Source organism: Dendropsophus ebraccatus, chromosome 10 (assembly GCF_027789765.1).
Source record: "Dendropsophus ebraccatus isolate aDenEbr1 chromosome 10, aDenEbr1.pat, whole genome shotgun sequence".
NCBI lineage: Eukaryota > Metazoa > Chordata > Amphibia > Anura > Hylidae > Dendropsophus > Dendropsophus ebraccatus.
Window position 1 is genome coordinate 77,640,343 of NC_091463.1, and position 12,928 is coordinate 77,653,270.

The following is a 12,928-nucleotide window of genomic DNA, read 5'->3' on the forward strand; positions in this document are numbered from 1 at the left end:
TACTGCTGCCACTTAACAGAACTTATAAAGAAAAAAAACTACATTTTCTCTAAAGAAGGTATATTACAAACTAATAGAACATTATTAAAGCAATCTATTAGCAAAGGAAATTAAGAATTTACAATTAAAAAATAAAGTAAACAGTAACAAAATGTATATGAAAAAACATGATTGGTGTTTTTTTTAAGTTTTTTTTTTTTTATTAAACAAAGTCATATAAACATATCTGGTATCTCTATAATGGTAATAATCTACATGAGAATGACAACCACGCCCTATGGACACCGTGCTTTACCAACATAACCACAGTGTGAATGGGGATCAGTATGAGGAACGTCAAGAACAAAGTCCACTGAGGCCATTTCATAGGATCTGCTTATAATAAGACATATGCAGGAACAATGTATAGAGGGACACTGTATCTTGGGTTGTCGTCCTCCAGGATAGAGGCCGGAATCCACTTGATCCACATTTCTTCTCTGCATCTTTATCCCTAGAAAGAAAATAAGTAACATAAAGCTAAGAACATTTATGGCTCTGTGCACACTGGGGGTCATGATTTCTATTTACACATACACCACAATAGATATGATGGCTCCATTTTTTTCTTCCACTGTACCGGATTCGCTGCTGATTTAATGCTGTGAGTTTGCAGTGAAATTCACTGCAAATCCTGGTAGTGTGATTTTCAATGGGGTTACATACCCGCAGCGGAATTTTCATTCCACTGCAAATATGTAACCTGGCCCCTTTAACCCCCCCTCCCCCAGCCGCCCGCAGCATACATTACCTGCTAGGCGCCGCAGCTGCATGTGAGGCTCCCGGCTCCTGTCAGTACCACTCAGCCAATCAGTGACTGCGGCGGGGCCGTGCACTGATTGGCTAAGCGGGACCGATGGGAGCCTCACATGCAGGCGCTGCGCCGAGCAGGTAATGTACGCTGCGGGAGGCTGGGAGGGGGGGAGGTGTTAAAGGGGCCGGGTTACATACTCACAACAGAATGAAAATTCCGCTGCGGATTTGTAACCCCACTGAAAATCACACTACCAGGATTCACAGCGCATGTAAAGCCACCCTAAATAATGTAAACTCCAGCTTTGTGCTGGAACTGTCAAGCAACACCGTAACTTATAATGGAAGCTGCACTTATAATGGAGGCCATCAGGATCTGCACTGGTGTCTGTTGTTCGGACAGAACTGCTTGTGTGTGAACAGGAACGTCACTGTCAGATGTTGGTGTATGACCCATATCTGGCAATGTGATACCTTTACTGTGAGGATTTAGGGGCTCACAACCATTGGAAACCAGATTGTTTAGTGCCGTGGTAGGGAACCTTGGCTCCCATTATGCCTGGGCTGTCCAGCCATGATGGGAGTTGTAGTTTTGCAACACCTGGTCCACCTTACACTAGTGGAGAACACCCCTTTATCGCTAATGTCTAAGTGGGCCCTGTATCCCCTTCATCAGACCCTAAAACATAATCTGGAGCCCCATATATAGCTGCACTCATCAGCTACTGCAGAACAGCAGAGCGAACACACACTTACTGGCACTGCACCCTCTCCAGTATACACTGCATGTCACTAACTGGTAGTACCTGACATGCAGAGCAACCTGGCAGCCATTGCCAAGAATCAGTGTGTAACCCTAAAACCCCAATGGTTCAGGGGTCCTGCAGGATCCAGTTTAGGATAAAATACATACTAAGCTAAACAGTTACCATGCAGCAGGGCCACGTCATTCGCATCCTGCAGCAATAATCATCCAGAGAAGTCTCATAAATACTGACTGTTCATCACCTTTCCAGACGCCATCTTTTCTGCCTAAGAGGAAGAAAAAAAAATGTCAGACATAAGACCCTCACAGACAAATGGAGACAGTCATTCATAGATGATAATGGACAATAGGTTTGCTATTCCATGTAAACCTACACGGTGGTCAATGTCGGGGTCTTACTCCAGCCGTATCCAGCATCCTCTTGCCGGGCAGCATTGAGAAGACCCCAGTTCCTATCTGCACCCTCGTCACCTCCTTGCAAGTTCAACTTCTCACAAGATGGTAATTAAGATGCAAGTGACCCTTCAGCACAGCTAACACTATGGGGGTATGGGACATTCCTGGCACAAGTCACTCACCTATTGCTTCGAGGCAGCCCCGACCATACAGAGCTTGCATTGTGTCCTCTCCATTCCGCCTTTGCTGTACGGCAGCCTTTTCCTCTTAGGTCTCGGCCATGGAGATGACAGGACTCTAAATGAGAAAGTAAAGTGTGAGCTTATTGTAATTTACCACAATAAGCGTCAAGAAGTCAGCATGTTAGCGCTCATGACACAAATGATATATGCTCTGCTGCAAAAAGTTTATCCAACTTTGTCCCCCAACCCCAGGAAAATCCAACACCATTGGTTCTGCACTGGGTGAATATGATGGTCTTCACCCCCTAAGAAAAAATAAACCAGCCTAGATATGGAGTTTCCAATAGTCCAGATCTAGAAAACTGAGCAGCCATAACCAGCAAGTGGTCACAGTGTTGCTGCAAAAACATACGCAAGGCCTATAACATGAATACATAAACACACTGTGTGCGTCTGGGTGTCCAGATGTTATATTTACGGAGCTATAATATGCCGATGTTTACAGATCAGCGAGATCCCGGCTCTATATTTAGGCTGCAGGTAGCCATGTTATCGGGTGATATCAGGGAGGGGACAGGCTTCTCCTGGCTACAGGATATCCTGATCGCTGGGCTAAAGACATTGCTGACCGAGCCATATAAACACAGCCTGCTATATAGAAAAACATGACATGAATAGATGTGTAAGTGCATACAGACCTATGGTGGTGCTAGGTATGAAATACGTTGTGGCTGCAATAGTCCATATAACCAGTGTTATCCTACGGCCTGACACCCCTTATACCCATCTCAGTTGTCTGCAGCCACTGTTTGTAAAGTGATGTCATGTCCTAGCAATGTACCATAGCTTTTTATGTTCAGGTTGCCCCTTTAAAATCCGTCCTTTCAGCCCTAATTAGGAAATCAGTAAATTATTCAAAAATAAATTGTGGCATCAGAGTTCCCTCGAAGGCTGAAAACCCACTGTGATCATATCCAATAAACATGGTGTCAGAGAACCCTATGGTTAGCTACGATTAGGAAGGTGTTCAATCCTATATACGAACGTTCCCATTCACATCCAGCATGCATAATAATACTACAAGCAGAGCACAGTCTGCTATGAGAGTCTATACTATAGAAACTATCCCGATACCAATGGTGTAAACAAACAGCGGACAGGAGGGTAACAGGGGACAAATGACAAGGGGCCATCAAAAGCCGAGATCTCAGGAATTCAGTGTGGGCTTCATGAAGGGCACAGTGGGCAGCCGGGTACAAACGTGTAAGTGTGCAGAGAATTGTGCACAGCTAAGCAAGAATGATGCGACCGCTGTACAGCTGCAAGACCTACTGTACCAGCACTACGGACAATGATGTACCAGAGCCAGAGGAGTGAGGTCTACAGAGGGGGCCGCTATGTCACTCCTAATCCATGGATGAACGTCAGTAAGAGGTCAATATCCCTAGCATGGGGCCGTATGGCCTCCATGTGCTGCCTATAGGTCCTACAGGTATGGAACTGTTTTACACCTAAAGCAAAACTTCTACTGGTGAATAACTCCGCAGGTAAGGCCAGGTTCACACTGCATCTTTGCAATCGTTTTTTTGGAAAACGGATGAAAAAAATGGATGCGTTTGTGTGCATCCTTTTTGATCCGTTTTGACTTCCATTATAAAAAAAAAGGGATCTGTTTTTTTTTTTTTTCGGACACAAAAGTAGTGTCAACACTACTTTTGTGTCTGAGAAAAAAAAGGATCAGTTTTTTTTTTTTTATAATGGAAGTCAATGGAAATGCACACAAATGCATCCGTTTTTTGCAAAAAAACAGATGAAAAAAAACGGATTGCAAAAACGCAGTGTGAACCTAGCCTAAGAGAGGGTTTGTGTGGAATCAGAAAAAAAAACCTTCCTATATCTGTGAATCTAAGCCAAAAGGACCCATATACTTGAATGGAGACGTACTGTAAACATGTTCCCATCATATGACCCCAACATCATCTGGTTTATAGGAAATATATATATATATATATATATATATATATATATATATATATATATATATATATATATATATATAAATATATATATATTTATAGAAAAAGAGAAATGAAACCTATGGTAGTAATACACATGAAAGTGCTGCCACCTAGTGGTCATGATGTGGCATGGGTTTTGTTGCAGCACATAGTTCCTTCCTGCGTCATTATTGCCTGTGTGAACGATGTGGATTTTGTAGCTGTCTCCGCATCCATGCTTACGGAGTCCATGATATAGGTTTGGCCATGCTTTTCTGTCCCCAGTGACTTACAGATCTTCCTGACTGAGCTAACAGAATAGCACGAGAACCAGGATTGCATGGTAAAAGCACATGCAGCTGTGGATTACTCCGTACAATACGACTGCCATGAATACACGTCCCTAGTGTAAAAACAAAATCTGCTGAGTTATTATAAAAAAAAGGGCTGATCCCTATAAATAATCTAATAGTACATAGTAGAAAGCATTTGGTGTGTTCCATAGCCGCAGTAATGGATGACAAGAATGCTTCGGTGATAGATAAATACTGCAAGTGTAGGAGAAACCAGAGCAAACAATGAATATATTATAAGATGAATACTTTATGTAATAGGTAAACAGACCGCCACATTACCCGACCCTACGTGGATAGTAAGATCAAGGCTAATGTTCTCAAGGTTATCACAGAATATATACTTTATAAAGTTTTCATTAAAAAAGGGGAGTAAAACACAACAAAAATGATATTCTGTAATTCAGGATCTGGTGGGATCTGTGGAAACCCCCTTACTATACCGTCAAATCTAAGCTAAAAGGTCCCATATACTTGAATGGAGTCAGGTTGTGGCCTAAACGTGTTCCCATTGTGTGACCTAAATATCATCTGTATATTGTGTTACCTATAAAGGTTCTGCAGACAACAAGAGAAACCTACTGAAGGAAAGGAGAGTGCTGCCACCTAATGGTCATTGTGTGACATTGGTTCTTTGCCCCGAGAAGCCCCCCGCCTCGGTGCTGCCCCATCCTGCTCTTCCATGGATGCGGTGGTCCTGTCCATAATGTGGCTGAGCATGGAGGAGTACAGGACCATGCTGCCCCCTTGGCACAGAGGAGACAAAGGGACCAACATGGTCACGTATATGCTTGTCCATATTATAGACAGGACCATCGCATTCACAGAAGAACATGTGCCGCCACGTGTGGCCGTACCTCCAGGAGAGAGAGCGCCATCTTCACTCCACCAATAGCATCAGCCATCAGCTCCATAAACAGCGCTGGAAAGTAGAAGAAAACATCAAACACAACATAGTATCACACTGTATGTGACAGCTTGTATCTCTGCAGCTGGATATATGCTCCAATGTGCCGGAACTACATTGTAGATAGTCAGCTCACCGGCCAAGAAGCAGCACAGGAGATCAGAAGAGATTACTGAGTTATGGGCTCAAGTTGTAGCGCAGCCCCCTCAGGTCACCTCCCAGCCCCTTATCGTCAACCCACAGCCCCCACTCAGGCTACCCCACAGTCCCCACTCAGGTCACCTCCTAGCCCCTTATCGTCAACCCACAGCCCCCACTCAGGCTACCCCACAGCCCCCACTCAGGTCACCTCCCAGCCCCCACTCAGGCTACCCCACAGTCCCCCTCAGGTCACTTCCCAGCCCCTTATCGTCAACCTACAGCCCCCACTCAGGCTACCCCACAGTCCCCCTTTAGGTCACCTCCCAGCCCCTTATCGTCAACCCACAGCCCCCACTCAGGCTACCCCACAGTCCCCCTCAGGTCACCTCCCAGCCCCCACTCAGGCTACCCCACAGTCCCCCTCAGGTCACTTCCCAGCCCCTTATCGTCAACCTACAGCCCCCACTCAGGCTACCCCACAGTCCCCCTTCAGGTCACCTCCCAGCCCCTTATCGTCAACCCACAGTCCCCCTCAGGTCACCTCACAGACACCCCCCCCCCCCCCTCAGGTCACCTCTTTCCCCTGCTGTAAGGCCACTCTACAGACCCCCTCAGGTTACCCCACAGACCCCCTCAGGTCACTTCACTGCCCCTTCTACCTGTAAGGCCACTCTACAGCCCCCCTCAGGCGACTCTTCGGTTACCTCACATTCCCCCCCCCATGTTACCTCACAGCCCCCCTCAGATCACCCCACAGTCCCCCTCAGGTTACCTCACAGCTTCCTTCAGATTACCTCACAGTTTCCTTCAGGTTACCTCACAGCTCCATTCAGGTTACCTCACAGCTCCATTCAGGTTACCTCACAGCCCCTCAGATTACCCCACAGTCCCCCTCAGGTTACCTCACATTCCCCACAGGTTACCTCACATTCCCCCCAGGTTACCTCACAGCTCCCCGTAGGTTACCTCACAGCTCCCCTTAGGTTACCTCACATTCCCCCCAGGTTACCTCACAGCTCCCCTTAGGTTACCTCACATTCCCCCCAGGTTACCTCACAGCTCCCCTCAGGTTACCCCACAGCCCCCTCAGGTTACCTCACATCCACCCCTCAGATTACCTCACATCCCCCCCTCAGGTTACCTCACAGTCCCCCTCAGATTACCTCACAGCCCCTCAGGTTACCCCACAGTTCCTCTCACAGCTCCCCTCAGGTTACCTCACAGCCCCCTCAGGTTACCTCACAGCTCCCCTCAGATTACCTCACAGCTCCCCCTCAGTTTACCTCACAGCCCCCTCAGTTTACCTCACAGCTGCCCTCAGGTTACCTCACAGCCCCCTTCTTGGAGGACCACTCTACAGTAAATCCTATTGTGGCTGCCACCCTGTAAGTCACATCTCTATATACCCACACCCCATCACCAGCAGCCAGCCCTCCTGCCCTGTGACCCCCTATATAAGCAGGACCCGCTCACCTGTCCTCCCATCCCTGCTCCCTCACCTCACCCATGTCACTCCTAATAGAAGCCATCATCTCCCACTCATCACCTCAGTGCCGCCTCCCAGCCTTCCTCCTCCTCCTCCTCCTGCATCTTATGCCCCGAGGGCTGGCCGCCTCATAACACATCTTCCCGTCCTTGGCAGTCCGCTCATCGCATGAGAGGCACGCCCTCACCGCTGTGATTGACAGCAGTCTAAGCCAGTAAGGAGCTCGCCATGCCAGTGACGTCATCAGCATCTGTGCAGCTACACCTGTCACTGCCCATCACTCGGAGAACGCCCAATGCGTCAACAACTACTGCGCATGCTCGGCGTTCTTCTCTCCATCACTCGCCCAGCGCGCACGCGCGTGGGTTCTATAATTGTCGCGGATGATTCTAGAATGGACGTAGAATAGTCGGAGTTATAAATAGCAGCTCTGGTGAAGAAGGGAAAACGTGCGTGCAGTACACGGGGAGAGCACGTGCATGGGCCTATGGCGCTTTACTCTATGGCTGCTGAATGGGAAAGAGCTTTTGTCACATAACATGCACCAACATGCACTACCTACAGAGTCAGACCTGGCACATGAATGTCCGGGGAAGCCTGCATATGCCTATAACTATAAGCACCCCTAATCAGTGCTTATAGTTACACTTTAAGAGCTCATTAGGAGTGCTTCTAGTTAGGCAGAGCACTGACAGAGCGAGGAACCATTGGCTCCACGCTCTGCCAGTCACTATCTTGGGAGCTCTCTCTTCCCAGTCATGCAGCCAGGTGAGTACACAATTGCATCCGGTTTTATGCCCCCCCTCCCATAAAATGGATACGTTAATAGGACTGCAAAAATGCAGGGTGAACCCAGCCTTATGGGGGAGATGCAGGATTGGGAGGTCACCCAGCATCTCAGTATAATGGGGGTCACACAGTTTTTCTAGCATCTTCTACTTAGTATGATGGGGGTCAACCAGCTTTCTGGGTCTGTAATATGCTGGGGCCTGATTCTGGGGTGTATAATATGCTGGGGCCTGATTCTGGGGTGTATAATATGCTGGGGGCCTTACACAGGGTATATAATAAGCTGAGGGCCTGATATTGGGGCTTATAATATGCTGGGGGCATTATACTGGGGTCTATTATACATTGATAATATGCTGGGCGCCTTACACAGGGTATATAATATGCTGAGGGCCTGATACTGAGGTGTGTAATATGCTGGGGGGTCTGATACTGGGTTATGTAATATGCTGACGAACTTATATTGGGTTTTCTAATATGCTAGGGGCCTGATACGAGGGTCTGTAATATGCTGAGGACTCTTTACTGAGATTTATAGTATGCTGGGAACCTAACACTGGGGTCTGTAATATGCTGGGGCCTGATACTGGGGTGTATAATATGTTGGCCTGATATTGGTCTGTGTAATATGTTGGAGGCCTGATACTGGGGTCTATAATATGCTGGGGGCCTGAAACTGGGGTCTGTAATATGCTGGGGACCTGATGCCAGGGTCTGTAATATGCAGGGGGCCTGATACTGGGATGTGTAATATGCTGGGGGCGTTTTACTGGGATGTGTAATATGCTGGGGGCCTATATCCCCCATATCTTCATGTTTTTTTTTGTTTTTTTTTTAAGATTTACTAGAGACCTTATTCACCAAAGATTCTTCATATGATCTTACCCTGTTAACTAAGGTGTGCAAATAAGGACCTTTACCATTGAGAAACGTTTCATAAGCAGCGTACCTTTCTACCATCATTAGGGATTCCACCCAATAACATTCCCTCTTCTGGCTAGGTTCACACAACGTCAAAAAACGGCCGTTTTTATAATAAAAACCGGTCGTTTTTGCCGCTATTTAATTGACTGCAATGGCAATGCATTGAAGTCAATGGGAGGACCGACGTCCAATGCACACAATGCATTGAAAAACAGACGTTTTTACCGCAGGTTTTTAATATAAAAACTGATGTTTTTTGACGTGTGAACCTAGCCTCTCCCACATCTGTATTTAGACACATATTCCTTTACACTACACGTGTCAAACTCAGGCCCTTGAGCTGTTATAAAACTACACTCTTTTTTCCACTCGGAGGGGACTCTTAAAGGGAACCTGTCACCCCCCGTACCGGGGTGACAGGCTCCCGACCCCCCGTTAGAGACCCCTATACTTACCTCATCCCGCCGGGTCCCGCTTCTGGATCCGGTCGGGTCCCGGAGATCTCAGCCGCTGCAGCCCGGCGCGCGCGCTGAGAGATGAGTCCAACACCCATAGAGAATGACAGGAGAGTCCAGCGCTCCGTCATTCTCTATGAGTGTTGGACTCATCTGTCAGCGCGCGCGCCGGGCTGCAGCGGCTGAGATCTCCGGGACCCGACCGAATCCAGAAGCGGGAGCCGGCGGGATGAGGTAAGTATAGGGGTCTCTAACGGGGGGTCGGGAGCCTGTCACCCCGGCACGGGGGGTGACAGGTTCCCTTTAAAGGGAACCTGTCACCCCCCGTGCCGGGGTGACAGGCTCCCGACCCCCCGTTAGAGACCCCTATACTTACCTCATCCCACCGGGTCCCGCTTCTGGATTCGGTCGGGTCCCGGAGATCTCAGCCGCTGCAGCCCGGCGCGCGCGCTGACAGATGAGTCCAACGCTCATAGAGAATGACGGAGCGCTGGACTCTCCTGTCATTCTCTATGGGTGTTGGACTCATCTCTCAGCGCGCGCGCCGGGCTGCAGCGGCTGAGATCTCCGGGACCCGACCGAATCCAGAAGCGGGACCCGGTGGGATGAGGTAAGTATAGGGGTCTCTAACGGGGGGTCGGGAGCCTGTCACCCCGGTACGGGGGGGTGACAGGTTCCCTTTAAGTGATCAAAGAATTTGTGTGAAGACATGTGCCATATTTCATTATTCAGTGTGTGATTGAACACGCTCCTTCTTAAAAGAAGTAATTCTGTAAGCCCAAATTTCCTTTTAAACATTTCTAGTGAAGTTTTCTTTTTTTTTTTCTTTTTTTTCCCCAGAACTGTGCTGTGTAGGAGTGCAGTCTCTTGTTTAACAGAGAAGTCCGGCAGAGGCACAGGGAATTGTACTAACTTACCTCATCCTGTGCCCGTGGTGAGCAGCGGGACTGGCCTCAGGACACCCGCCGGGCTTCGGTATCTCCGGAGCTGACACATCACTACCTGGTTTATGTACCGGCCTCAGGACCCTCATTGGAAGGCATGTGTCCCCCGGGTTGTGATAATGTCACAACTCAGGGGGAAAAGGCCTGTTCCGGCTGACGGACTGCCCGCTCAGCCAAGCATTGAGTGGAGTGGTGTCCCGTCCCATTCACTGACTGGATGAACGGCCAGTCCATTAGCCAAATGATAGAGCTGGAGATCCTGGAGCCAGGCAGGGGTCCCGCAACTCACCACAGGCACAAGGAGAGGTAAGTTAATTGTAAGTACTTGTAATCAATTTTCCCCCTTCCCCTGCCGGCTGCCGGATTTTACAATCTGCCGGACCTTTTCTTTAATGACTTTACACCTCTCTGACCTCTAACCTGTGTGACACCACTGCACCTGTCAGTGCTTCTGTGTAGACCTCTGTATACTGCTGAGCATTTAAGCTCAATTTTAACAGGTCAGGCATAAGAACTTTAAAGAGATGAGGGGGGTCCCTGATTTATGTGCCAGTCGCAGCTGCACCCTCTATAGCTACTGATCCTTACTAAATGGTGGAGGAAAACATGATGTGGGTCCAGTAACTTACGATTTAGAGGGTTATGATGGTTTTCTCCACTAGGGGTCACCCTCAGCACAGTGAAGTCAGCTCACAATAAGGTCTCTTACTGGCGTCATAGTCCCCATTCATACACCATGTATTTGACGTTGGATTTGTGCGCAAATTCCATGATGAAATCTGCATTGGTTCCTATGACAATCTGCATCCCATACATGTCACTGGTTGGGTCTGCAATCCAGTACTCATACAATAGATTTTTGGTGCCTCTATAAGCAGCAGCATGCTATGTATTAGTCATGGATCCAAGGTTTGGCGCCATTGAGTGGAGTTGCCCAAACTGGAAATTCTGTCGGGGGGGGGGGGGGGGGGGGGGGGGGGTTGGGGTCTAGTAGTAAACTTGTACATTTTGATGTAGATTTTCTGCTGGGGATTTCAGTATTAATATACTAAGAGTTTTGTGATAGGTGATAGTGATGAATTTTTCATACAGAAAAACTCTGGACGCAGCATTTTTGCCCTACCAAAAACATCATGGTGTTTTTTGCATGTGTGAATGTTAGTGAGTACCGCTTAGTATGTATGTGACTATAACTTTGCTTCTGGGCAGCACCGTTTATTCCAAACTAATTATAGGTACCTGGGATTTGTAGTGCATCTCTGCAGGCTGTGCTAATAGAACATGAAAACATTAAAAAAAACATCCCCTCGCATAAACTATATACAAAAGAGGCCTGAATAAAGCTCCCGATATGTAGGAGGGGGTTGCAGGAGGATGGAACATGAAAATGCCCCTGTGACTTTCCTATTCTTACTCTATTGTGACTATTCAAATACGGAAAATCCATTTTTCATGGGAAGTTGGCAGCTACCCAAATCCTTCCACTTGGTTACAATGATGTCCCATGTTGCGGAGATCACATAGGAGGATCTTAAGAGCGGAGTGATACATGTATAGCAGGAATTAATGTGGCATGAGTCATATATATATTTGTGATGTATTTGCCTTGCAGGCCTCGTGTAGCCCCATAGCCTCCAAATGCTGCACCTATTAGGGTTATAGCTGTATCTATATGTAACAGATACATATACATACAGATGAACCTGCATGCAGTAGCACTCTTCACTTCCCCACTCTCAACCATCTTTGTCTAGTACCTGTGACGTGTACTTTATCATGTGATCATAGTACACATTTAAAGGGGTATTCCTGCTGGGACCCATTTTTCTGCAATGCCCAGGGAGGGCTGAGCTGAGACATGACATGGCAGGCTTGCTCAGCCATTCAGCGGCAGAGGCGGGACACCACTACACCACTGAATGGACTGAGCGGGCCGACATCATGTTTCAAGTCCAGTCTTAGGTCAGTAAGGAGCCAGACACCAGGGGGCCAGAGTGGTGGAATGCAGGCGGCGACACTGGAGCCAGGGAGGTAAGTGGTTGTGATTGTTTTTACCCACCCCCTCCCCGGGCACTGCAGATAAAGGGGTCCTGGCCGGAGAACCCCTTTACGATTGGAGTATGAAATGCCAGTGTTAGTAAACTCTCCCTATAAGTCTACAATGACATTGTGCCAAGGATAGCATATCCTGATGAGGTAAGTATGCAACTAGCAAAACATTTGCGTGTGGACTTACGTTTTAGGTTATGTACACACACACGGGTCACAGAATGTCTGGTCTCAGAAAACATCATCCCGCCACAGAGTTCTAATGCGGGCACATCCGTGTACACCCACATCAGAATTCCCCACTGCACACAATGGAGCGTGCAGCCGGAGTGCTTCATCAAGGGAACTGTGAAGTGTCACTCATCTTGTCAAAAGTACAGCTGTATAACTTGCGGCACACTAGTACCTTTCAAGTAAAACCAAGCTTATTTAAGATAACGAGACTCTGTGATTCTTCACCACACTAACACAGTATACACTACAGCCTTGGGACATTTCCCCTTTCTGTGGGTGGCAGTTCCGATAGTCCGGGAGGGTCACTACACCACTGTGGTCATCCGTGATTACACTAATCCAAGGGACGCCGTAGCAGCCCGGCAGGACACTGACCACAGGGGAAAAAGGTACATCCTGCTGGTCCGTAGAAGCGTTTACACTGCGAAACAGACTGTTACCACCTACTTGCTGGCGTCTGCCACGCTGTTTGCATCCTGTATGTCCTTTTTGATATGATGATAAAGAAATTCA

General features: G+C 47.8%; 1 long non-coding RNA gene across 4 annotated transcripts; it reads right to left on the reverse strand.

The window, feature by feature from the left end:
- Positions 1-203: 203 nt before the first annotated feature.
- On the reverse strand, positions 204-7,233 carry LOC138803053 (uncharacterized). Of its 4 annotated transcripts, none has more exons than XR_011364849.1 (5): positions 7,081-7,233; positions 5,344-5,408; positions 2,137-2,251; positions 1,722-1,824; positions 204-493 (listed from the first exon to the last, which is right to left on the reverse strand). It is a non-coding gene; the product is annotated as an uncharacterized lncRNA (long non-coding RNA). The 4 variants fall into 4 exon arrangements; XR_011364850.1 differs by lacking the exon at positions 7,081-7,233 and adding an exon at positions 6,329-6,397; XR_011364851.1 differs by lacking the exon at positions 7,081-7,233 and adding an exon at positions 6,307-6,391.
- Positions 7,234-12,928: the final 5,695 nt, after the last annotated feature.